Raw genomic sequence first — 27043 nt, 5'->3', positions numbered from 1 at the left:
TTTGCTACAGAGCACGCACTTTATGGTTCTATTCCTAAATTTTGCCAATAGTTACCGGTTATAAGCCTCAGGATAAATCTACAATAGAAATTTCTGTCTTACTAGAAAAGCAAATTGGTAAAGCACTAGGCTAGCACACAGGGTTTGGGGATTGCCCAGTCTAAAGGTTGAAAATGAGTTTGGAGTACATATCTATTATGATCTGTTTCAAAATCAGGAATATACAAACTTAATAAATGAGAAAGTAAAAATCCTGCAGGACACATATCACAAGCCAAGAGCAAAGATGTTTTTCTCATTCCCAAACTGACCAAAGCAAGGCTGGTCTACGATGACGGCTGCCTCCACTCTCACCATGCTGCTGTAACCTCTACAATGATGGCTGCCTCCACTCTCACCATGCTGCTGTAACCTCTACGACAGCTGCCTCCACTCTCACCATGCTGCTGTAACCTCTACAATGACTGCCTCCACTCTCACCATGCTGCTGTAACCTCTACAATGACTGCCTCCACTCTCACCATGCTGCTGTAACCTCTACAATGATGGCTGCCCCCACTCTCACCATGCTGCTGTAACCTCTACAATGATGGCTGCCTCCACTCTCACCATGCTGCTGTAACCTCTACGATGATGGCTGCCTCCACTCTCACCATGCTGCTGTAACCTCTACGATGATGGCTGCCTCCACTCTCACCATGCTGCTGTAACCTCTACGATGATGGCTGCCCCCACTCTCACCATGCTGCTGTAACCTCTACAATGATGGCTGCCTCCACTCTCACCATGCTGCTGTAACCTCTACGATGACGGCTGCCTCCACTCTCACCATGCTGCTGTAACCTCTACGATGACGGCTGCCTCCACTCTCACCATGCTGCTGTAACCTCTACAATGACGGCTGCCTCCACTCTCACCATGCTGCTGTAACCTCTACGACAGCTGCCTCCACTCACACCATGCTGCTGTAACCTCTACGATGACGGCTGCCTCCACTCTCACCATGCTGCTGTAACCTCTACAATGATGGCTGCCTCCACTCTCACCATGCTGCTGTAACCTCTACGACGATGGCTGCCTCCACTCTCACCATGCTGCTGTAACCTCTACAATGACTGCCTCCACTCTCACCATGCTGCTGTAACCTCTACGATGAAGGCTGCCTCCACTCTCACCATGCTGCTGTAACCTCTCAAGTCATATTTGCTCTCAAGGGACAAAAAGGAAGCAGTTCAACTAGTAATTGCTGAGCATTCACTGTGTGCTAGAAAATGCTCTAAGTATAGGGATATAGTTGTGAAGACGATAACAAGAAGTAACATTATCTAAGAGTGCCAGACACCAATCAAGGCACTTGATAGTATTAAATCTGCCTTCCATGATCTCACAGTTTAATAGGCACACAGGTGAGAACGTGGGCAGAGGCTGTACAGTATGATGAGGGCTAAGGGAGAGTTTTTTCAAGGGCCTAGAGGATCCTATTTCTGTGCTCAATTAATCAGAACTTGAGAGGAAACGGAAGATTTCTTAGAGAAGATGGCACCACTATGATCTACTTATGGGAAAGAGACGGCCTTACTTCAGGAATTTTTGAGTGGTGAGATAAAACGAACTCAGCGGAGTGCATGCTGTGCCAGAAAAATGGTCTTTAGATCATTATGTTAGGAGTGTGTGTGTGTGTGTGTGTGTGTGTCTGTGTTGGTACAGGGAATAGGGTGAATATGCAGATATAGAATACCCAAGACATAGTCAATGGTACAGCTTCATATAGAGACAATGTTTTCTCTAGAAATCAAAGCCCTAGGATACAAACAAACTATGAGAATTAAAGTGTACAAGAGAATGGGTAACATATGCCATCAAAAGAAAGCCTGGCTGCTCTAGAGGAAAGCCCCATAAAGCCACTTAAACACGAGCAAGCTGATGAATTGGTGCTTGTGGTGGATGGTATGACTTGCCCACAACTGATTGTTCACTCCTTACCCTTGCCATGACTTCCCTGTCCCAGTGGCTCTGATCTTGAACATGGCTTGCTTTGGCCAATGGGATGTAAGCCATTTTGCTGTGAACACAGGTTGAAATATGCCAGTGCGGTTTGGTGTGGCTAATACACATCTAGCATCTCCCATGGGAAGAGCATGCCCTAGATATCTCTTTATCAGAGTGACTCACATGTGGAAGATCCCAGAACTTTATCTGAAGCAGAGACATGTCAGTCAGCCCACAGTCCTGTCCATAGGTAAAAAGTTACAGATACGTTAATCATTAAGAACCACTGGGATTTGGGGAGCTTTTTATGATGTAGTATTACTGCAGAAAACAAATACAGCTAATGAAATACACTTTTGAGCAAATATTCTTGTTTCATTGTATTCCTTTAGAAAAGAGGATGAGTGTTCCGGCACGGAAAAGGTAAGAAGGTGTTCCACTGGTGGCAGTGCCTAGCTTAGATATTTCACACAGCAATTCAGAAAAGTTCAGAATTACCTACACCAACATTTCCTTAGCAGCCACTGAGTCTGATTTTTGAGAGTACCATTTTTAAAGTTCAGTCTTTGGAATCAGCTTTCCTTGGTTGGAACCTTTATTCTGCCACTTTCCCACTAAGAAAACCTTGGGAAAATTACCTGACTTTTCTTTCTCATTTGCATATAAAATAGTATTTCCTTTATGACACATGCTGTGTCTCTTTTGTGCTGTCATGACGTTTTAGTAGCCCTGGGATAATGACACCCTGAAGAAGTGCCTGGATTTCCACTCCTGGGTTGGGATTTTTTTTTTTTAGATGGAGTCTCAGTCTGTCACCAGGCTGGAGTGCAGTGGTGCAGTCCTCTGCCTCCCGGGTTCAAGCGATTCTCCTGCCTCAGCCTCTCAAGTAGCTGAGATTACAGGCGCACGCCACAACACCCAGCTAATTTTTCTAGTTTTAGTAGAGACAGGTTTTCACCATGTTGGCCAGAATGATCTCAATCTCCTGACCTCATGATTTGCCCTCCTTAGCCTCCCAAAGTGCTGGGATTAACGGCGTAAGCCACAGCACCCTGCCGACTGGGTTGGGGTTTCAAGGGCCTAAGAAATGGTTTTCAGTATCTTCTTTGATTATTTATTTATTTTTACCTTTATTTTTAAAGAGACAGTGTCTCATGTTGCTCATGCTGGTCTTGAACTCCTGGGCTCAGGCAATCCTCCCACCTCTGCCTCCTGAAGTGCTAGGATTACAGGCATGAGCCACCAGGCCCAGCCAATTATTTACACTTACTGAATAAACAATGCTAAAATCAAGTGACATCTAGTTGACCACTTAAGAAGACCAGTCTCTGAGATTAATTTTGGACTGTTGCTGATTTGGAAACTGCAAAGAAGAGAATGTGGCTGTAGCTTTTTTAAATGGAATTTCCTCTGGCAAATATTCTCTTGAATTGCATAGCAGTATTTAATTCGCAAAATGTCAGAAAGAAATAGTGTTAGCTCACTTGGCCCTCCAGAAAAAACTGTTTTGTCTAAGATCAGGTATCTTAATGACAGAGGCTTTTTATTAATATATATTCCTAGGCAGTGCAGCCACGTGTAGCCACTATAGAGGAAGGTTATGTTTCAGAAATATGAGTGTCTTATAATAAAGATATTTTCTTCTTGAGGCACTATTCCTAAAATATATGCTGGGTAATCCATGATCCACTAAATCCATGAGGTAATGGGTCTGAGATAGATGCCATAAACCACACCAATTTCCTGATGAGAAAACTCGAGGTGGATTTTTATATTTCTTTGCATGTCAAGGGTAGTTGGGAGGACTGAAGTTGACTTTTTTTCATTTTTCTCCCTTTTTTCCACAAAATAGACAAAGTAAACTCTACCCATATTTCAGAAGAAAAAGTTGTTTGCTAAAAAATCCTTCTGCATAAAAAAGAAGCGACAATTTCATAGTTTGAAATGTGGCAAAATAGGTTGTGATAATCCCCACAACACAGGCACACATTTAGATCATTCACTTAAGTTCTCATCTATTATTTCAATTACAGAAATGACAAAAATTGTTCACTTTGATGGAAAAATGCAATGATAAATATCAAGACCAATTAATTTCAACATAAATTATGTTTTCCTTAGAAAGAGTCATGCCTTTGCCAATTTCTTCTGGAGCCACAAGTGAGGTTACTTAAGAAGCAAATACATAAACATGCACATGTATACTCCAAGAACCTTAATAACCAACTGGCCGAAGCTTTTCATTCTGTAGCTGATTAGGCAGAGAGCCGAAGTATTTAACTGCCATCTATGATAGTTCTAATTAAGTTCTAAACAGTTCTGAAATAAGTCCACAGATTTTCATAAGCTCCACTCAAACAGTGGAGCCCAATTTCCCATCCTTGAGGGTAGAGCAGATTTAGTAACTTAATAATATTTTCAAAAAATAGAACATGGCAGAATGTGCAGTACAGGGCTTGTGAGACTAGGTCATAAATCGCATGGCAGCTTCTCCCTGCTCTCTCTGGGATAGCTTGGTCTGGGAGTAGCCAGCTGCCATGTCCCTGTCAACAGAGAATTCTAACAGGACCCCAAGCTTCAGACTCATTACCACATGGATTTTATGAATCATGGATTACCCAGTAAATATTTTAGGAACATTTGCCTCATGAAGAAAACATCTTTAACATAAGAAAGTCATATTTCTGAAACATAAGCTTCCTATTGGCTACATGTAGCTGCTTCTAACAGGGCCCCAAACTTCCTACCCCTTGGTGTGCAGGCCCTGCCCCATGAGTGTGGGCGGGACATATAAATATGACCCGACAGGCATGAACAAATAACCTTATATGGAAAAGGTAAAGAAACAGTTACCCCATGATTGCGTTATGTTATGTAACACTGCCATAGCAGACTAGAAAGAGATTCTCTTGCAGCCTTTGGAGAAGTAACTTGCCATGCTGTGAGAGGGCTTCATGCTAGAACCTGAGGACAGCTTCTAGGCTCTGAGAGAGATGCCTGGCCAACAATCAGCTAGGAAAAAGGGACCTCATTTCTACAATCATAAGGAACTAAATTTGACAAACAACTGGAGTGAACTTGGAGAGGGATCCTGAGCCTCAGTGAGAACATAGCCCAGCCAATGTCCTGATTTCAGCCTCAGAAGAAACTCTCAGCAGAGGCCCCCATCTAACCTATGCCCTGACTCCTGACTCATGGAAACTGTGAGATAATAGATGTGTGTTCATTTGGGTCATTACATTTGTAGTAGTTTGTTATAGAGTAATACAAACTAACACTGAAAGGCATTGAGGCCTTCTGCCAATAACCAGCACCGTATGAATTAACCATCTTGCAAAGGGATCCTCTAACCCCCATCAAGCTCTCAAGGACTGCAGTGCTGGCTGATGTCTGAACTGGAATCTCATGAGAGACTCTAAGCCAGAACTGCAACACTAGGCTGCTGTATACATCCTGTTTGGTTAAAAATATATTTTATAATGTTTTAACATCATCAGTGACCTAGCAGGCAGGATAAACTCCTCCTCCTATGGCTAGCAAATTCAGAGATAGTAAACCTGTGATCACAAATGCATATTTCCTATGTGAATCAGCCAATCTCAATCTCAAGTCCACACTGCCAACCACCTGCTTTGTGTGACTCACAGACCAAGCCAGTATTTTCCTGCCTAAATCAACACAAAGCCAGGACGGTAGCACACAACTGGAGACCATGCTACAGAACAGAACCTGCCCTTATTCAAATCAGTCAGTGCTCTACTCTATCTCTGACCAGCTTTGCCTTTTCCACAGAAAACACAATAAAGACTCTGAACCATGTTTCTCTTCCCTTCTTTCCTCTGCCTCCTGACCAACTCTGGTGCTTGCCTATATGACCCTGTGTGGAGTGGCCTACCTACCTTCTCTGGGGAAATGCATTTTTCCTTTAATTAATAAACCTCCCTGTGCCATTATTCAATAAATTAAAATACTATGGATGCATTTTAACAAAGCTACTCCCTAATTTCTGATCCACAGAAATTATATAAAGTAAATATTTACCTCTATGTTAAGCTATAATTATTGGGATAATTTGTTACACAGCAGTATATGACTAATGCACCATCTTTGCCACTATCCATTGACAGGGCTACAAAAGTGAATCTAGGTTACTGATCCTCCTGCATGTAACATGAAGTAGCAAAAAGAGCACAGATTCTGACCTGAGACAGGGCTCAGTTTGAATCAAAACACTGCTGTCTACTTTCTCTTAGACTTGGTCAAGCTCCTTTTTCCTCAATAAACCTCAATTTCCTCATCTTTAAAATGGAAATAATACCAAAATCATTAGCATTCTATGAAATTTTTGAGAATTAAGCAAGAGAAAAGTTAAAAAGGGCTTTTCATGGAATTGGACTTCAGCAAATATTCGATCTCTATTTCTAATCTTGTGTTCTCCTTACCATCAGTATGACAACAAAATTAATCATCAGTTGCTAACACAAATAAATTTGGTGAGTCCCAAGATCTCTGACAGCCTTTCTCTGTATCAGCAACTAACATTTGAAGACAAGGGTAAAGGAATCAGAAGAAGGAAAAGCACAACAGACCAGTATGCATAGGGACAATGAGGCCACCATCACTCTCACCATCTTGAAGGGTTTCAGTGTCCTTTCGGTCTATTTTGTAATTCTTGGTTGCTGAAGTGAAGGGAGCCAGCTGTTTCAAATAGAGCCTGGGCGCCGTGCCAGAAAACCACTGTCAGAGAAAGAGGAAAACACAGTGTTCTCGTTCTATCTTATGCTTCTTATCTTTGCTAAGGCTCATATCTCTCCCTTGCTATCTTTTCCTCTCACTTTTATGAGAGATATGTAATAAAAATATGAACAAATGCCAGTTGGCCCACTAATATAGCCCTTCAGCTAATAAATCATGTCAACAAATATACAGCAAGGATGATTCTTAAGGTTTATATCTACTTGAGAAAAAAATTATGACATATTTAAAAGTTTAAAATCGTAAGATGAAGATATAGACAACTAGACCTCAACAAGGATAACGAAATCTCAGGTAAGTGCTTTAGATAGGCTATTGTGAGATGGACTGTACTCTCATGAAATAAAAATTCTGAAAAAAATCTTAAATTATAATGAAAATTTTGATATTCACATTTTTTAATGCTGGAAATATGGAAATAGTGAAACTCCACCCCATCCTATACCATATACAAAATCAGTTTTTCTCTTATGCTTTGTGCCATAAAAAAGTGTTTAAGCAAATGCTAAAAATGTTTTCTTTCATGTATTTTAGAAGCTTCATAGTTTTAAATTTAATGTTTAGACCCATGCTTCATTTCAACTTTTGTATATGGTGTAAATTAAGTACAAATATTCTATCGTTTCAGTACCATTTATTGAAAAGCTACTCTTTCTCCATTGATTTACTTGGGAAACACTGTCAAACACCAAATAACTATACCGTATATACATGTCTATTTTTGAACTCACTACTCTGTTTCACTTACCTACATGTCTGTTCTTATGCCAATACCCTAGCATCCTCATTACAGTAACTTGATCATGCTTTAAAATCAGGTAGTATGAGTGGTCCGTTTTGCCCTTCTTGTTAAAAATCACCTTTGCTCCCTATTGTTTTCGTCTTGTCATGTAAATTTAAGAATGAAATTGCCTATTAATTGTTACAAAAATTACATGTAAATGTTGATTGATATGTTTTGAATGTATATTTCACTGTGGGGTGAATAAAGAACCTAATAACATATAGACTCCCAGTCCATAAACACAGTGTATGTCTCCTTTAATTTCTCTCAGCAATATTTCAGAACTGTAAGGTAAATGTATCATACACATTCTATTTTTTTTTTTTTTTTGCCAATCAGTTTGAGCTTCTGAGGTTAGCCTTGAACTGATGACCTCGCCTTCGCGAGCGCCATGACCTCCGGCGGGAGCCACTTTGGACCCCACACATTCTATTAAAGTCATCCCTACACTATCATATTATGATGCGATCATAGCTGTTTTTAATTTCATTTTCCAATTTTTCATTGTTAATATACCGAAGTACGGTTTACTTTTATTTATAGACCTTGTACCCTGTGATATTACTAAACATCCTTATTCATTCTAGTAGCATGTTTGTGCAACTCAGATAGAAACGGTAGGAAAATGATTCATTACCCATAGTCCTTCAAGTCATTCACATATTTTTATCTACCTCTTCTTTCTACATTAAAATCATTAGAAGCGTTCATAAGAACTAGAACATGCCTGTTGAAAGAGAAGTTGCGGTCTGCTGTCTACCAGAGGAATATATGTTTGTTTTCTGGGAGACGCTTGGTTTGGGAAATCTGTTCTTGCTGTCAAATGCAGTTCTCGCTATATGCAAATAGAAATATGAACCTATTGCTCACTGCCTCCTGCGGTTCTGTGTGTCCCAGGAATGCCACTCTGCCTGCCAGCCTCCATCTGGCTTCTCAATTAGAGCCCAATAGGAAAACGGATTTTCTGTTGTTCTAATGAGAAGGCAATCAGTTATGTGCTTCTTTCCATCAGAACTTGATTTGGTTATAGAATAGTGTGATTTTTATTATTTCTATTTTAATGTTCCCCAGGCAATTTGGTGTTTATAATCTTTATTCTTCATGCCTATCTCTTATCCCCTAACACATTTATAGCCAATTTTCTGAATTATCAAAGTTGATAAAAGGAACAGTTATTTTTATATTGGGATTCTGAAAGAAAACCAGATAGTTTAATAAATACAGTGTTAAAAGTGCATTACCAGGACATAATAATATAAGTTGAACTCCTATAGTTGAACACCAGGGATAACTAGAGACAACATGCTAAAAAAATTGTTAACTGGTTGCCTGTATTACACTGTTCTCCTGCTGCATAAGGACATACGTGAGACTCGGTAATTTACAAAAGAAAGAGGTTTAAGTGACTCACAGTTCTGCAGGGCTGGGGAGACCTCAGGAAATTTACAATTATGGTGGAAGGAGAATCAAACACATCCTTCTTCACACGGCGGCAGGAAGAAGAATGAGTGCCCAGCAAAAGAGGAAGCCCCTTATAAAACCATCAGATCTAATGAGAACTAACTCACTGTCACAACAACAGCATGGGGGAAACTGCCCCACAATTTAATTATCTCCACCTGGTCTCTCCTACAACACGTGGGGATTATGGGAACTACAACTGGAGATAAAATTTGGGTGGGGACACCGCTGAACCATATCACTGCCAATGATCTTTCTTTTGTAAGCTTGTTCCAACAGGGCATAAAAGAAATGAGAGTTTGAGAACTAGTTGCACAATCCAAATCAATCATAATTAAATTAATGAAGATTCTGTGTTTCATTTTCTACTATGTTCTTTAGAATAGCTGCCAGACCTAAATATTAAAATAGTTATAACAGGATTTTCCTCTTTTTCTACCCAATGCCTATTGGGAAGATGAGGGCCTCAAGGATATTACTGTGAGGTGGGAACAGGTAGAGGAAAAGAATTTACTGACAGAAATGATTAATTCGTTTTTAACTAATTCGCAGCAATAAGATAATGTATGTTTTACTATGTCTTTCCCTCTGAAGGAAACCTTATACCGTAGCCTCTGAGACTGACAGACTTATGTTAGTAACCCAGAGCCTGGATCCAACAGGTAAAAATGAGATGGCGACATTCACTCAGGAGAACAGAAATGCACTGCCCATGTTACTATAAGACCCTATCTTTTTCTCAGACATAAGTGACCTCCATCTAGTTAGCTGTATGTCTAGATCTATACCTGATTATATAGTATCTACATATGGATAGACAGATAGATAAAATAAGCACACACAAATAGACATGCTTTTTCTTCAAGAATTAACTGTCTTACATATGAGCTGTGCCTAGACTAGGGGTATTTATACTTGCATGTATGTCTAATGAAACAAAAAAAATTATATCAGGTTAATGTGTATTTTTGATTAATAAAATGAATTAGATACCTCAATGATAGAACATCAAGCCACTCACTCATTATGGCTTCTCAATGGAATTTAATGAGAGTTAATCAAATGAAGTAATGCTCGTCATAATTTCAATAGCTAGTGTTTCTGCAGTTGAAAAAATAGCGTCATAATTCAGGAATCCAACAGCATTGGTCTTTGTAAAATGGTTTTGAAAGATGGGTCACAATACTTAAGATAGAAGCATACCTGAAAACAACTGCCTGTAGCTTTGAATCAGTAAGAAACAAGGACAAAATATGTGCAATAAATTGGTGCAGATGAACTGCTGAAAGCCATCTCCAGAGGGCAGTCAAAATAAAACAGCAGAACAGTTTCCTGAGCACCACGACAGAATCAGAACCAAAGACAGTTTTTTTTGAATTTGATAAAATAATTTGGTAAGAATTTAGTAAAATGCACAAAGCCAGGTACAGTGTGACTACAAAGCAATGAGACCTATTTAACCAATCTCGCATACAAGTGTGTTTCCATTCAGATGCTATAAACTGAAAGGTGTCAATGTTCTTAGGAATCTTTATGGCATCTGTGTATAAGCAGGCACTTTACTGGGATGTTGATTTGCTGTAGTCCCAGTTTCAAATGGAACTATTATGTATTTTTCAGTCAAGCTTAAAATAGGTCACACTGAAACTTTAATGAGAAGAAACTTCTCTCTAATGACTTCAAGTCCACTCTTCTAATCAAAGAACAGGAACAATTCTTTCCACCCAAACATTCAGATTCTTTCAGTTAATAAATCGATTACCCAGATGTTCTTCTCTGTATGAGGCCAAATCTTGGAACGGTACTAATTATTTTCTCATGCTCCACATCACACAGGCAAAACAGATGCATGTGGTAGTGCGTGGATACAGACTGTGAGCCTTAGATGATTTAAATAAACTTTGGGATTTCCTTCACTCAAATGAGTTTTAACATTTCTGAAATTCAGTTCTTTTGAATTCTATGATGATCTGTGACACCTGACTTTTACCTGAAGAAAAGGGCAGAGCCTGTATTTTGGTCATCTGCTGCCAGGTAAGTAACAGGGGAATATTCTTGGCAAGTCAAGCTCAGAAAGTCATGTCCAATCACATCTGATTATACTCAGGAAGTCTGGAATTTAAATGGTTTGGAAACTAATGTTGGCAATTAAATAATCAAATAAGTTGGCAAATTAACAATATCCTCTAAATTACCTCCTCAGGTAATTGTAACATTTATAATCAAATAAATTTGCCGAAAAGATTTCTGTATCTTTGCCTTTTGAGGCATATCTTAAAGTGAGGGCTCACCTGCTTTGATGAGTGAGAACAAGTCGTAGTCTATCAATTCTTTTCAATTTTTTGGTTCTAGGGCAGGTACCAAACCTTGCAGATTTCCGTTTTTGTATTTGATTTTAACTTTATTGATCTTTCCCTGCAAGCATTTCTACATATTTCTTAGTGAAAAGGAGGGATATTATGTTTTTTTTAAAAAAAAACGGATACAGGAATCATGAGGATTTACTTCAATAAGTTGCCTTCACCAAAACCCACTGATTATGCCTGTGGTCCCTGCTTTTCTTTAGTTTGATCACTTTTTCTATTTGCTTATAAAAACTACTGTATCTGTCAGAAACAGTACGGGGTTATCATCAGGACATTATTAAGATGTCAACTCTGCTGGTAGCAGTAACGTAACAAGGGTTCTGCCTCTTCAACGATACAGGAATCCTTGCCAGGAGAACAAGGCACTCTGCAGGTACATCTATGGAGAGAGGCAGAGAACCCTTTCTTCTTTCTGTAGAAAACGGGTTGATGAATCCCTGACACACACAACACTCCATTGGTAACCCTGAGCCTCAGCGCAGTTAAACCAGAATTGACATTGCTATAGGGCTTTGGGAACAGACGTTACTGCTTACTTCACAGCGTAAGTCCTACATCTGTCATTTGCTAGTTAGGTAACTTTGCTCAGGCGATTGCCCCTTTCTGTTTCCTCATCTATAAAATAGATAATAATACCAATTTTGCTAAAAGGATTTAACAAGATAACTTGGATTTCTCAGTGCCTTAGTGACCAAAACTTACCACAATCTTCCTACAAACCATTCTCAATGTGGCAAACACATAGTCTTGTAAACACCGAAATCGTCTCATGCCACCCCACTGCTCAAAATTCTTAAATAGATGTCTCTGCAATACTCTCAGCGAGAAAGCTGAGGTCCTTACAATGGCCCAGAAGACCCTGCACTGTCTGTCCTCATTGCTGGCCTGTTACCTCCTCATCTTCATTTCCTGTACCGCTCCTCCTGGCCCAGGCTGCTCTGTTGGCCTGTTCTCCTAGGTGCTTCACAAACCTTATAGTCATGTTCCTGTCTCAGAACCTTTGCACTGTTTCCCTGCAGGGAACACCTTCCTCCAAACAGCCTCATAGCTCGCCTCCTATCCTTCAACTCTCCGCTCAGTCGCGACCTTCTCAGTGTTGCTCTATTTAAAATGACAGTCCCTCTCTTAGCCCGCCTGATTCCCTCCATCCTGTTCTGTTTGTTTCTGTACCACCCGCTCCTCTCTAATGTACTGTATCACTGATTTGGTATGTTTTCCCCTTTGCTGGAAGGGTGCATCATAAAAACTGATTGTTACTGCTGCTGTTGGTTTTGTTCATTCATTTATCCCGGCACTGCAACAGTGCCTGGCAGAAAGTAAGTACTCAAAAAATATTTGATGAGTGAATCGTGAGTAAATAGTAGAGAGTTTTTGCATTAGTATCTGGCCTGATTTACTTCTGTATGACTTAGTTCATAGCCACCTCTTCCACCATTCTTCTCCAGAGTGTGCCACATGGCAGGGTAATCATTCCTCCTAAGGAAGTGCAGCCTGGTTGTGAGCCCAGACAGCCTCCACCTACCTCGGAACATGATCGTTTCCCATTTCTCGGCTTTTACAAAATAGCTGCACAGCAGTATGCCTTTGAGTGAGCGTTCAGAGTCTCCAAAGAACACTGCTTTTTTTGTAGTCTTGCTGTGGGGTAGGGGTGGGGTCTCCACAAAACTCAATCTTGCCAAGGGCCACAATCTCTCTCTTTTTTATGCCCTGAAATATAAAGTCAGCTCAGGATCGACTTTTCAGCCATAGCTGACAATGCCTGTGTCCCTCTGTCTCCACCAGACACTGGGACCATTGGCTACGAGTGAAGTCTCAGACATACTTAACTCAGACAGCTTGACTGCTGCTGATGAGAAAGAGTCACACCACAGTCAAACAATGTGCTCCTGGATGGACCTGAACGTGCAAAGGATGTTGGAGGTAGGTAAATAGTGAAGAGTTTAAAGATTACTTTCTCTTAAATCATGTTCTGCAGATTACTTCTCCTCTTCCCTTTTCCAATAAATACAGGGAGCATAAATTAAGTTGAGGAAGATGACAGATGGCTTCAGAGAGAAAACATGAGCAGTTGCTTTGTTTTTATTTGTGCAGACACGATGAGAGAGGCTCACGCCACAGCACGCGAGGGACAGGTATGGCTGCTGAGCAATGATTTACAGTATCCTAACGAGCTTCCCTTGGATGAAAAATAGATGGCTGCACATGGAAACTACACTGCTCTACTCTTAAGGAGAATTGAGAATAAACAAAACCACCTTACCCAGCAGCTGACTTGAAGAGGATACTTCCCTGAGTTACCACTTCAGCAAATTTAAAATCGCAGAAGAGCACAGGGCTGTGTATGAATACCAATGCAAGAAACGACAGTAGTCTGTGCTCATTCAAAGGGCATAAGTTCCAAGCCCACCCCCCAAAAGAACGCCTGAAACCATCATCAACTGGAACACATTTCTATTCTTGTCTTCCACCCACAAATTTAATGTCTTTCCATCTTAACTAAGCACTTATCATGCACTGTGGCCGTAATTTTGTGGTTTGAGGTGTGACGGCAAAACGAGCCTGAATTTCATCTCTTCCTTTGCAATTTCAAGTAAAGAAGATGCATTCTTACCGTGGATCTCAGCAACCTCAGCATTGGATGTTTCTTTTCTCTTTCCTTATTAAATACTTGCACTTTGGGCCCATTATCAAGTAACATAAGAGTTACTCGAAAACAAGCACTGTGATATCTCAACTGCTGATCTGCTCACAGAGATGACTGCAGAGTGACTCATGGGTGGAGAGCGTCCACAGCCTGAATTCACTGGACAAGGGGTAATTCCCGTCCCAGGCAGAGTAGAGCAGGAGGGCATGCTGCACAGAACGGTGTGCAATTTGAAACTTGTCAACTGTTCATTTCTGAAATTTTTCATTTAATATTTTTGGACTGCTATCGACTGTGGGTAACCGAAGCTGCAGAAAGTGAAACTGTTACTCGGGGAACTGCTATATTCCAACAGCACAACTCCTGTGAGCATGTGAAAACGTAAGTCAGCATAATATTGGGATGACGTATTGATTTGCTTGCCTACCTTGTGAGTTAGCAATGTACTAAACTCGTTTATAATTGCAAACTATTAAACTTCCTCTAAGGGTAGCATTGCACTATACTTTGGGGGGAAAGATGCAGGAAACTGTCAAGATAAGTTCCTGAGTGTTAAGGGAATATAAAGAGATGCTAGGGGCTGGGCACAGTGGCTCATGCCTGTAATCCCAACACTTTGGGATGCTGAGGTGGGCAGATCACTAGAGGTCAAGAGATCGAGATCGCCTGGCCAACATGGTAAAACTCCGTATCTACTAAAAATACAAAAATTAATTAGCCAGGTGGGGTGGCACATGCCTGTAGTCCCAGCTACTTGGGAGGCTGATGCAGGAGAATTGTTTGAACCCAGCAGGCAGATGGTGCAGTGAGCTGAGATCACGCCACTGCACTCCAGCCTGGGACAGGGCGAGACTCCATCTCAAAAAAAAGAGAGAGACTTTGGGGATGCCGATCTCAAGTAGAAAGGCAAAGAGCGCTTCATACTTCCAAGACATTACCTTGGCACCTTGAAGAACGCCTAAGTTGGAGTTAGCTAAATGAAGATGTGGTTGAGTGAGAGGGGATGTGATTAGCAAAAGGAAGAGCTTGAGCAAAGAGTTGAAGGCAAGAAAGTGTATCTTGAAGGACACACAAGGGACAACAGGCAGGAAGGCTTTCTCTGCTATCCTAAGGAGTCTGGGTTTAACCCCGCATGGAGAGCTGCTAGGAGAATTTGAGTAAGGCAAAGACATGATTACATTTTAGAAAAAATGATACCACTGGTACTACAGAAAATGTATCAAAGTTGAAGCGACTGGATACCTGATGTTCAAGTCCCTGAGAATGAGACCCGACAGAGACCTTCTAAGGGGGTGGCAGGTAGAGGGGAATTCATGATGAACTCAGTTTGGAATATGCTGAGTATGTCATATATTCAGAGAAATGTTTAGGGTAGTGGGAAAGACATGATTTGGGCGTAAGAGAGGAAAAACATTTGAGAGCACTGATGTCATACGGTGATTTATCACAGCATGTATGGTCTCTTGACACATTTTCTACTTCATGGCTTCCCTGACTGGAAATCAACTCCATGAGGGTGAGAACTTTGCTTTATTTCTTTGTTTCCACCATCTAGAACTGGCCTGAACCACAGTGAGCGCTCAGCAAAAATTTACCAAAAAGATGAATTCTTTAGGATTGTAGTTGAAATGATGTCTTCAGATGTGTTTACTCTTTACATGCAGTGGAAATGAAATAAGAGCATCGAGTGAAACTGTAGGCAAAACACTGGGTGGATAACGTCATTTGACACGGAAAAAGCAGCATGGAGGAATTAGGAAAACAAGAGATAATGAAGTCCTAGAAGACAATGGAAGCAATTATGGAAAACTGCTTTAAATGTCATAGAGCTCCAGGACCGAATTTACAAATGACCTCATAAAGAAGTCCACTGTGGTTTCCTTGCAGAGGTGGGAGCAGAATCAGAGTGGTAAGTACTGAGGGATTAAGAGGAAGTGATGCTATCATTCCTCCTTTCAGATAATTGAGAGTGAGAAGAAAACAGCAGTAGCTCCTGCCACAAATACTGAGTAAGGAATAATTTTGTCTCCGTTTTTACATTTTTATTGAGAGCTGTTATGATTAAGTAAGAAATCAGTAGTGAAGATGAGGCTGAAGATAGGACAGAGTGGTAACGGGAGGAAGGAGATGTACAGACAGTGTAAGACCAGATCTCATTAGCTTCCAGCTATAACCTGAGTTCCATGCAAGCAGTGGCTACATAGTACACGTTCAGTAAATGCTTATTAATTGAATGAATATATGTTTGAATTAGATAATGATGAAATACATGAATATATGTGGGTCAGAATCAGGAAACAGGTAGAATAGTAGCTTTGACTGGTGGGGGAGGAGGCCTTGTCTGTCTCTGTGTCTTACTTTTTCCAGGCAAACACAGCTTGACTCCCGTGAGTTTTTGTTTTTTTTTTTTTTTTTTTTTTGAATATTAAGGGGCTAATGCCTTTTTGGGCCCTAAACCCAGACCTTTGGTGTTCTTCTCTCTGCACTTACATACAGTTAGACATGCTGTGATCGCACGTCTATCCCCACTTTCCTTCCCCTCCAGCCTACGTTTTTCAGTTCCACTTAACTCCACCATACTTTGAATGACTCATTTTATTTTACCTACATGTACGCATCCTCATCTCACCCTCTTAACCAACACACCCACATTCTACCTGCTCTCCCTATTCCACCTCTGAGCAATTGCAAACATTATCTGAGATTTCAAGGCAAACTTTCTGTTTTGCAACCAAACCTGTCTCCTGTTAAACGCATGAGAAAAACCTCACCTCCTTTATGAAGTTGTCAGAGACTCCCTACAAAACACTAACTCAATGCTATAACTCATCTGCTATTTTTATGTGTGGATTAGCTTCAGATCGTTTTTCCATGGAGACACACAGGATGTACAGTGTTTACTCGCATAGCACGTTCCTCGTGAGGACACCTTGGAATGCTGATCTTTTCCCTGAGCACTTGCAGTAAATTCTCCTTTTTTCCTCCTATTCTTAATGAATATGAATTATGTTACAGGAATAACATTAAATCATCTCTATGTTAGTACTTTTATAAATTCTCACGTAGCTACCAGGAACAAATATTTTTCAAAAAATCACACCAGTACTCCAGACTCTTTGAAAAGGTTAGAGCACAATTAAGGCAGACTTAAATATTCGAACAGACAGAAAACTTTTCCCTGTATGGCTGCAGACTGTACCTCTCTGACCAGCCATCTTACCAGTTTGAATTTCTGGTGATGAGGGGATTTAGAAACGGTGTGCCTTCACTGGATTTACCACAAATACTATGACAGCAATTCAAAGATTATGCCGTGTTCTTAAGTACAATGTGGAAAACGTTGATTTATAACACGGAGGTTGTATTTGTTATCTATTAATCGCTGCATAATAGATTACCTAATGACATAGAGGTTTAAGGTGTTTATCAAAACTGTCTCCTACAGTTTCTACGAATCAGAAATCCAGGAAGAGCTTACCTGGGTCACTCTGGTCCTAGCTCTCTCATGAGGTTTCAGTCAAGATGTCAGCAGGGCCTGCAGTCATCTAAAGGGTCCACAGGGGCTGAAGATATGCTTTTAGGTGGCCCATTTTCATGCCTGTCAAGTTGGTGCTGGCTTTGGTAGGAGGCCTCAGTTCCTCACCATGTGGTCTCTCTTCCCTCCACCTCCGTGAGGCTGCTGGAGTGTCTTCATGTTACATAGCAGGTCGCTTTTCCTGGAGAGTGCTACAAGAGGGCAAGACAGAAGTCTCAAAATCTTTTATGTTCAGCCTGAGCTCACACGCCATCATTCTTGCAATGTCTTATAAGTTACACAGGTCAGCCTAATTCAGTGTGGCAGGAAACTGCGCAGAAGCATGAATACCGGCACTCGGTGACTGATGGGTCCTCCTGACCTGGGTTTTGCAACCCAGATTCCTAGATTATATGTGTAGGATGTTTATTTTTATATGTCAACTTGACTGTACCAAAAGGTGCCCAGATTTAACATTATTTCTGGGTATGTCTGTGAGGGTGTTTCCAGAAGAGATTAGCATCTGAATCAATTGACCCAGTAAAGTAGACTGCCCCTCGAATGTAGGTGAATGCCATCAAACATAGGTGGCAAAAGGAGGAATCTGCCCGTTTTCCTTTCTGCCTGCCAACTTGAGTGGCAACACTGGTCTTCTGCTCTTGGACTGGAAATTACACCAGCTGGGATTACCCAGGCTCCTACTGATTCTATTTCTTTTGCTTGTTTGTTTTTTTGAGAAGGAGTCTCACTCTGTTTCCCAGGATGGAGTGTAGTGGCACAATGTAGGCTTGCTGGAACCTCTGCCTCCTGGGTTCAAGCGATTCTCCTGCCTCAGCCTCCTGAGCAGCTGGGATCACAGGCATGTGCCACCACGCCTGGCTAATTTTTAAATTTTTCTAATCCAGATGGATTTTCACCATGTTGGCCAGGATGCTCTCGCTCTCCTGACCTCATGATCTGCCCACCTCAGCCTCCCAAATTCCTGGGGTTACAGGCGTGAGCCACCATGCCTGGCCAATTCTGTTTTATGTATCTGTTTTCCTATTAGGATTTCTCTTACACGAAAACGCTTTGTTTAGTTCAGGTTCTTTACATTTTCATTACTTACCTTAGGGCCTTCACTGCAATTAGTGCTAAATAAAGATTCACTGAAAATAAAGAGACACCAATATATCAATTTTGGCCTATGTATTTTTTACATTTATTTTCAAATATTTCCAGGACAGTGAACAGTGCGATCAGTTTTCATTCAGCTAAGTCAGTTGGCTATATTTACTGCAAATGCCCATGCATGATATCAAGGGCATAATGGATATTGCAGGGACTCTGAGTCCTCTTCCAAGAGAACTGGAACTCCTGCCGGGATGTGGATAGCAGATGTGTAGTCCTGACAACAGGGACTGTGTTGTATCGCTGGATTAGATGTTCAACAAGGGAAAGTGGTGTATATGAGCTTTACACTCAAGATTTACCACTAATGCTTTCCAGACCCACAGGAACCTTCTGCATTTATTTTTCTCCGCTAATTTTAAGAGAATTAAAATTAGCCACGAGAAGTCAGAGACCAGTCCCATGTCTCAAAGATGTGGAGATTTTGGCATCTAACCTTCCAACCGACTTGCAGTAGAAGAAAGGCCTGACAAAACCTCGTTCATGTTACGTGTGCTCGTTTGCCCTGAACAGAGATGTGTAATCCAGAACATGACAGCAAGCACAATGGGACAAGGTTCAGCAACCTCCACCTCCAGCCAACTGCAGTGACACCGTGTGTAACAGGCTGGCAAAGACTTGGAGCCCAGGGGCAAATTGTTTAATGTATCCATGTCTCTTTTGCCTCCCTGTCTTGTAAAAATAGAGCGATGATGGCTGGCACATCTTACAGGACTCTTGTGACAAATGGCTAACAAAAACGCAAGCAAAAGCACTGTGCAAAAAAAGGGGACTGCAGGACACACCGTGTAACATGATGACACAGCCTAAGAGACCCACGAGCCCTGGGGATAATTAGCAGATTTGGGCAGTATCTTCAACGTCACAAAGGTCTGAGCAACCACATCTTCAAGGAGTTCATTCTGTGGTTGAATCAGGTACAGACTTCCTCGCTTTATCAGGGTCTACTTCATCACGTTTTCTTGATAGCAAGACCAATGCTGTTCAGTGGGGTCAGGTCAGATGGTGGCAGGGCCAACGAAACGTAAGGAGTCAGGCCAAGCTAAAGGATGAATTCATGCCTGTCTGGTCACACTGACGGACTTTATCCCTGAAATCCTTTTACTCTCGTTTATGAATAAAGACACTTTAAAATTTTTCTAGCAGAGAAGAGTACTGGCTCTCAACTAGAATGTTTTTCAGACTCTTCTGTACACAAGGTAACTCATGCGGCCGGGGGTAGTGGCTCATCCCTGTAATTCCAACACTGGAAAGCTGAGGCAGGAAGACCACTTGAAGCCAGGAGTTCAAGAACAGCCTGGACAACATGGCACAACTTTGTATCTACTAAAAATAGAAAAATTATCTGGGCATGTTGGTGTGTATCTGTAGTCCCAGCTACTTGGGAGGCTGAGGCAGGAGAGTTGCTTGACCTGGGAGGCAGAGGCTGCAGTGAGCCAAGATTGCACCACTGTACTCCAGTCTAGGCAATAGAGCAACACTCCTACAAAAAAAAAAAATAGTTAATTCATGGGAGACTGCCACCTTTATCCCCCATAGGCAAGGCAGATTTATTATTTCAAGATATCAAAATACTTTCCATTGAGGGAGCAGACTGGAGGTGGGAGGCTGGATCCATGCTTGATTTTGTACCACCCTCACCTTTGCTTTTAAGTATAGTTTTTGACACAGATTTTATTAAATGGAAATGTATTTTGTTCTGAAGTGTTGAAGAAAGGCTAAAGGAGTGGGAAGGAATGTGTGTAAAAACATATACAATAAAGGAAAAATTTTCAGCAACATGCAAAGACATCAGAATTGAAATCCACGTAAGTTATTAACTATGTGGAATGGATAAGTGGCTTATTATTCAAATGTTACAGATTAGAAAAATGAGATGTAAATGTTAACATCTATATGTATATGACGATTATGTGAGATAAATTTGTGTCTTTATTTTGAGTGTTTTGAGGGCAGCAATGGATTAGGGCTTTCTAAAATAGTAAATGGGCCAATCTAAATATGTGATTAAATTTTTTTCAGAGATATTTTGTGTGGTATTTACGGCAAGATGAGAATGTATTTTAAATTGATCTTTGATCATATTTTTATTCTTTTAAACATGTTCTGCCTCATTTTCTCCATAATAATAACTATAATTACATCCATTCTTCATTATAAAGCTGCTCTTTTTTCTTTTCTGACATTCCTGTTTCATTGACTAATGATGGTGAAGCTACCCCTGAGGTTATGTATTAAATTCAGGAGACTGGGAAGGAAAGTTACATGCAGTCCACAATGTATGTGAAACAGACAGGAGACAGGAGGGTAGAGTCCCTGGCGAGGGCCTCTCCTGCAAGCCTGGACCCCATGGCCCTAAATGAAAACACTTATTGCTGTTTTCCTGCTCAAATGTTGCTTTTTCCAAAACCACCCTGGCCCACCATGCCCCCTATCCTGTACCTATAAAAACCCCAAACTCCGCGGGCCAAGAAATAGAGAGAGATGGTAGAGAAGCAAAGAAAAGAAGTGTCTGAATGTCGTAAAGACAGCTGGACAGTCAGAGGAGTTCGACTGGGGATAGCTGAGCTCCAGGGGAAGATCATCTTCCCACTCAATCCCCTTTCCAGCCCCCCAACCCACAGAGAGCCACCTCCATTACACAATAAAACCTCTGCGTTTGTTCACGATCCCTCAAATTCATGCGACCTGATTCTTCCAGAACACTGGACAAGAACCCAGATACTAAGAGGGCAGAACCTATGTCACCCTGACTCTCCACTGAGCTTGTTTAACACTTAGCCATCTGTGGATAGCAACTGTTAAAAGAGGATTAACTGTAACACATGCCTTCTGGGGCTCCACAGGTCATGGGCAACTAACAGACACTGCCACTGGCTCCCAAAGGCACTCGCCCTGGCTCCTGCACCCACTCACCTGCGTGCTCCCCATCCTGCAAAGGGTTTGAGCTCTGCAACCAGGCAAAATAAGCTCCCGCCAATCCCCTACACCTTCTCTGTGGCAAGTCTCACAAGAGGGTCAGGAAACTCTCACATCTCATATGTATTATTCCAGTTTAGTCACCTGCAAAATAAATTTGCCAGAATTAGTGTTTACTATATAAGCTAAACAGCTATTTCAACCTGTGTGAGCTTCTAAAAATCAAATCAATGTTGTTCTGTCCAATTTTGGCTAAGGCTTCATATCTCTTTCCTTAAAACATCAGCTTAAATTTTACCATTACTTTTCTCTCTTCCTTCCCCTTATCCTATTAAATCATTACTAAAGACATTAAAAAAAATCATTTCCTTTCCCTTTCCTTTCACATGCTTGGATTCCTCAACAGAGATTTTATATAGAAAACATTTGACAGTATAGTCTACGTTTTCATAGTTAAAAGTATATATTTCATTAAAAAGAGAAGTCTATTTTTCAGACTTGTAGGACTCTGGGAAATAGACTTGTGGGAAAAAATGACTTTGTATTTACTTACAGATAAATTATCATGTGTCTGTAATTAGTAAGAGATCCACTACATGTAACTTATCTTTTTCTTATGTGTTGCCTGTTAAAGATGACCTTGTATTTATTTCCCAACACATTGTCAAGTGAAAGATGTTGTAAGAATGTCCTATATTTGAGGGATCTGTGGGGATCGCTCCCGTGTGAGGCCCCTAGGAAATGGGCCTCGCCATACGGTGAGCTTGAGCCCAGAGATCCCTGGTTGGGGAAGTCGAGTTGAGGGAAAGCAGGAACCGAGAAAGGGACTATGTTATTCTAAATAATTAACAGACATTGCTTTATGGATATGAGGACTTGGGAGGCATTGTGTCCACTTTTGGCTCCTTATGGTTTATTGCTTGATTGTGTTCATTTTGGACCCTTGTTACCTTCATTGTAAAATGTTAACTTAAGTATTTACACTTGGTAACTTACTTACCATAACTTACTGGGTGTAACTGTAACTTACTTACCTTGACTTATTGGGAGTAACCTACTTACTGGACATAACCTACTTACTGGGCGTAACCTACTTACTGGACGTAACTTACTTACTGGGCATAACTTACTTAGTGGGCTTAACTTGCCTACCTTGTGACTTGACTTAAGTATTTTGATATGATGTAAACAACATTAAGCAGAAAACTATCTAATGGAACCTATTGCAAAAATAAAATTGCTGCATGGGCATAGCACATGTGGCCCTCCAGACCTCACTCTTTTTCTTTCTCCTTTTTTTTCCGGCGCACGCTCTCTTCCAGGTTTGGGACCCTCTCGCTGGACGAGATTCCCGGGCTTGCGTTCAGTTCACAACATATATTCCTACATAATTTTATTGCATTGTACATTAATTTTTATTTTCTCGTTCTCTTATGATCCTAGCCTTTCCTTTATTTGAAGTAATTATCCAGTTGATAGAGAACTGTTTACTTTGGTTATTTTAATTACTTCAAGGAGAAATTCTAATGTAGAATGATTTTGTGATATATCTTTTACAGATTCAAAATACACACCACTAGTATAAAAATCTCCCCCGCATAGCTCATATACCCCCCACTCCTGTCTCATGATTCCCTAGCTTGTTGAATGCACTCATAGCATCCTTTTTAATCTGTATTGCTATCATGTGTTTTTCTGATCTGTTCCCCCTAGTAACAGTGAATTACTTGAGGATACAGATCTTATCTTTTTCAACTCTATTTTCAGCACCTTGCATTGTGAGTGGTTGTAAGTTAAGTAGTTCAATAAGCAGTTTATGACAAAATAAATAAATGTCAGCTAATTTTTATTTATATTCAAAGATAAAATTTTATTTATTGTCATCATTACCTTTACCCAGTCTCATTTTTTTTTGTTTCAAATAGCATCAATAAAAATATGACAATAACCATGCTCGTCCCTAGACTAACACCAATGTTTAGAAGCAGTGTCATGATATAGTTGCATTTTTTAAAAATTTAAAATATTTGCTTCTATACTCTTTGAGTCTTCTCAAAGAAATCTTTGAGCTAATTGTTGATTTCTCATATTTCTATTTGGTTATCTTTAAGACACTTAAAATTTCATCAATAACCTTCATAGAAATCACACTGTACCCAAAACATCATAAAATCTTACCATTTATAAAGGTACTTTAGAGTTCATCTGAACCAGTCTCCAAAATATTGAAAATGAAATTCTTTGGATTGATTGACATTCATGTACCCAGAAAGATAGGTACAATATTAATTCATTTTATTATTTCCAAAGAGAAGGTGTGAAAATAAACTAGAACACAACTGAGTTGAGTCTGTGTTTACAAAACTGAAAAGGCTAGACCACAGTGTGGTTTAGTGGTGATATAGTAACTTAGATAATTAAATCTCAGAAACAGTCAAACAATGTGCTCCCGGATGGAACTGAACATGCAAAAGATGTTGGAGGCAAGATAAGTATTATTTTTGGTTCACACAAATCTGATACATTGGATAGGGGCTTTTCTCCATTCATTTACCTAGGGATCCAGGTTCCAGTCCCATATACACCATTCAGCATGGTTGCAGCATGGTAAGCAATCCCAGAGGCAGCACGTCTGCTCTTAAGTGCCTTGGACCAAAATTATATGTCACTGCTGGTGCCCTTTGTTTGCCTAAAACTAGTCATAAAGACCTGCTAGACTCTCCGTTGGCCAGTCTCTACCTAGTTACCCCCCACCCCTGTCACCATGTATTAATTAAATTCACTCTCATTCCCATATGCACAATGGACTGGCCTCTCTCCAAGTGACCCAACACAAAGGCACCCAGTCTCTGCCTGGAGTTTAAAGGTCAGGGTCACTGGTTGTGCTTGTTAAGAAGTATAGAACCAGGCATGGGAATTCACTGGAGTCTCTACCACAGGATGTTTTGATCAAGTATGCTACATTGAATGCCTTTCACAATCAAAACACAGTCCTAGGTAGTTACATTTTTATGTATCACAATTTAATTAGATGTAGAGACAAAGAACAGAAAACCAACAAAAAACTATAACCATAGCATTGCTTTTTAAATCAGTTCTCATAGAAAATAAAAGAACTGTTAGTACAAATCTTTGGAAAGACCAGAATTGATCACTTAAGATTTAACATCAGCTGAGTTAGGACTTTTGGCTTCTTTAACTGTTTTATTTTTCACAATTTTAAGTAAAAGCTAAATGAGTATTTTTATGTACTGAGAAAAAACTGAGGTCATTTTACTAGCTATAAAATGATCACACATCTCACTAGTCATGCAGCTCAAAATAAGAGAATGAAAGAATAATTACAATTCATACTTTTTCAATGGAGACATTGAGCTAATAAAATTATAGGCAGCTTGAGGATAATTTGCTGTATGTTTTTTCTTTCCTTCACTTTCAGTGAGATCGTCGTAACATCTGTGCAAACCACAGGCTATAAGCTGTGGCTAGAGATGGCCCCAGCACAGTGCATGCTGTAAGGTTTATCTTCTCCAAGCTCGTTGAGGCTGAATAAACATGGCTACTAATGGGGTATTTCTGAGCTTATATTTGGCTAAAACATAGGCTCAAATCAATTAGCAAAAATCAGCTATGCAATAGGAGGCTTAGAGAAATGATTATTTAGGACCATTTGACACCTCTTTAGGAAAACAGCAGCTGTTAACCCAAGTCCACCACTTAGAACTTTTCTAACAATAACATGTAACACTGAATATCTTAGTCTGAATTTTCAGTCCAATAGCTTCTTGTGTAAAGCCGTAAGTATAGTTTATTTTTAAACTGGACTCCTGCATTGAGTTGAAAAGCTGCTTGTTTCTTTCAGGTAATAGTAGTGGCTTTTTGTACAACTGAAAAATAAATACTTTCTGTCCCTGCCTTTGTTGATCCATTTGTAAAAAGGAATTCTGAGAATTTTTACAGCAGAATGCGGAAAAGCATATTTAGAGCCCAATTTCCAATAACACAAAATTCTGAAAACCTTGAAAATAAAAATGATTTAACAATTTTATGTTTTGTCTTATTCTGCAAAAAAAAATGTAAAAATAAAGATGAGGGATTATATGAAGCAATGTTCAGACATTCAGAACCAAAGAGACCAAAAAAAAGAGAGCGAATTGAAGTAAAATATGATATACCCAGGATTTACATCAGTGAACCAAATATAGCCTAAAATTTTGATTTGTGCTTTGCAGCAGCCAGCCAAAAGAAAAAAAAAAACCATATTTTATTATTTCATATAAATAAATAAATTAAAAATGAATGAATCAATAAATAAAGCAAACCAGTGTCTCAGTTCTGAAATATTTTCTGGAACTGAGAACTGAAAGGAATTTCTACCATGGACACACTAACAGGGAGATTGGATGAAGTCTTTAAAACCTCTGGAAATAGATGTGATAAGAAGTTTCTTTTGACTTTTTATTATGTTTTGTGATTATGACAGTAATGGCTAACAATTTCCCATGACCCATTTATTCAACAGTTTTTGGTGGCATATGTAATGAGTACTGGGTGTTAAGGAAGCAATGGCGAAGGAGACACCCCCTCTCTACCCTCATGGGGCTCACAGACTAGTGGAGCTATGAAAATATAGGCAAATGAGTCCTATGACTGGAGAAGCCAATGAAAGAGGGCAAGGGGGTGCAGAGGTAAAGAGAAGGGTCTTCTAAGCTTTGGGGTAAAGACTGCAAACACCCTAAAGGGAGAAAATGATGGCCATTCTGAGAACTGAAAGTGTGCCCAGTGCACAGAGGGCATGAAGAACACAGGAAGGTGAGATTATAGATGGGAGCCAGTAACCAGATAATAAAGGGCTTCGTAAGCCGTGTTAAGCAATCTGGCCATCAACATGAGGACAATGAACCAAAGCAAAGTTGAATGAAAATGATTCCAGGGTTTATCAAAGCAAAACAAAACACTCAAACAACAACCAGAAAATTAAATGGACTTCAGCAACGCCACTGGAAAAACTAACAAAATTAAATGCTTATAAAGTGTGAGATGAACAGGGAAATGTAATGCTTATTCTGTGTCACCTGCTACTGGTTCCTAATACAGCAGCTGGATTCTACTCTGAGAGAGACAATACTGCAAGAGACACAGCTTGTTCCCTTGCAGTCCTGAGTCTCTTCCAACAGATACATACTCTATCGGCCTAGCGGAGGTCACGCATCTGACACGGCTGCTTGTATCAGCAACAGCAGCAAAGATGCCCCATGGGCCGAGCAGAATCTAACTTGGTGGCTTGTGATGATACTCAATGCCTCATGTTTTCTGCCTTCAAGTGAACATGGATAGTTTCTGCTATCAAACTTAAAACAAAACCTTGACAGACTGTCAGGAAATTTTCTTGTTATAGTTATGTCTTCAGTGAACTGAGAACAGTGAGCTTTGCATTCCTT

The 27043-nt window shown here is 40.3% G+C and overlaps 1 protein-coding gene across 9 annotated transcripts in view; it reads right to left on the bottom strand.

Annotated features, from left to right (window-relative positions):
- LOC128931694 (uncharacterized) overlaps positions 1-27043 on the bottom strand; it is an 818901-nt gene that overhangs the window by 62603 nt on the left and 729255 nt on the right. For 8 of the 9 annotated variants that reach the window (XR_013533632.1, XR_008480428.2, XM_078368202.1 and 5 more), the window contains 3 exons: positions 21600-21746; positions 17478-17725; positions 6618-6726 (listed from right to left, as the gene is read on the bottom strand). The gene's annotated coding sequence lies outside the window, so the exon portion shown is untranslated. The remainder of the gene's footprint in view (positions 1-6617; positions 6727-17477; positions 17726-21599; positions 21747-27043) is intronic. The other variant, XM_078368198.1, reaches the window with a different exon arrangement.

This window comes from Callithrix jacchus, chromosome 4, assembly GCF_049354715.1.
Source record: "Callithrix jacchus isolate 240 chromosome 4, calJac240_pri, whole genome shotgun sequence".
NCBI classification, from domain to species: Eukaryota; Metazoa; Chordata; class Mammalia; order Primates; family Cebidae; genus Callithrix; species Callithrix jacchus.
The sequence above is the reverse complement of the archived record's forward strand: the minus strand, read 5'-3'. Positions and strand labels throughout refer to the sequence as shown.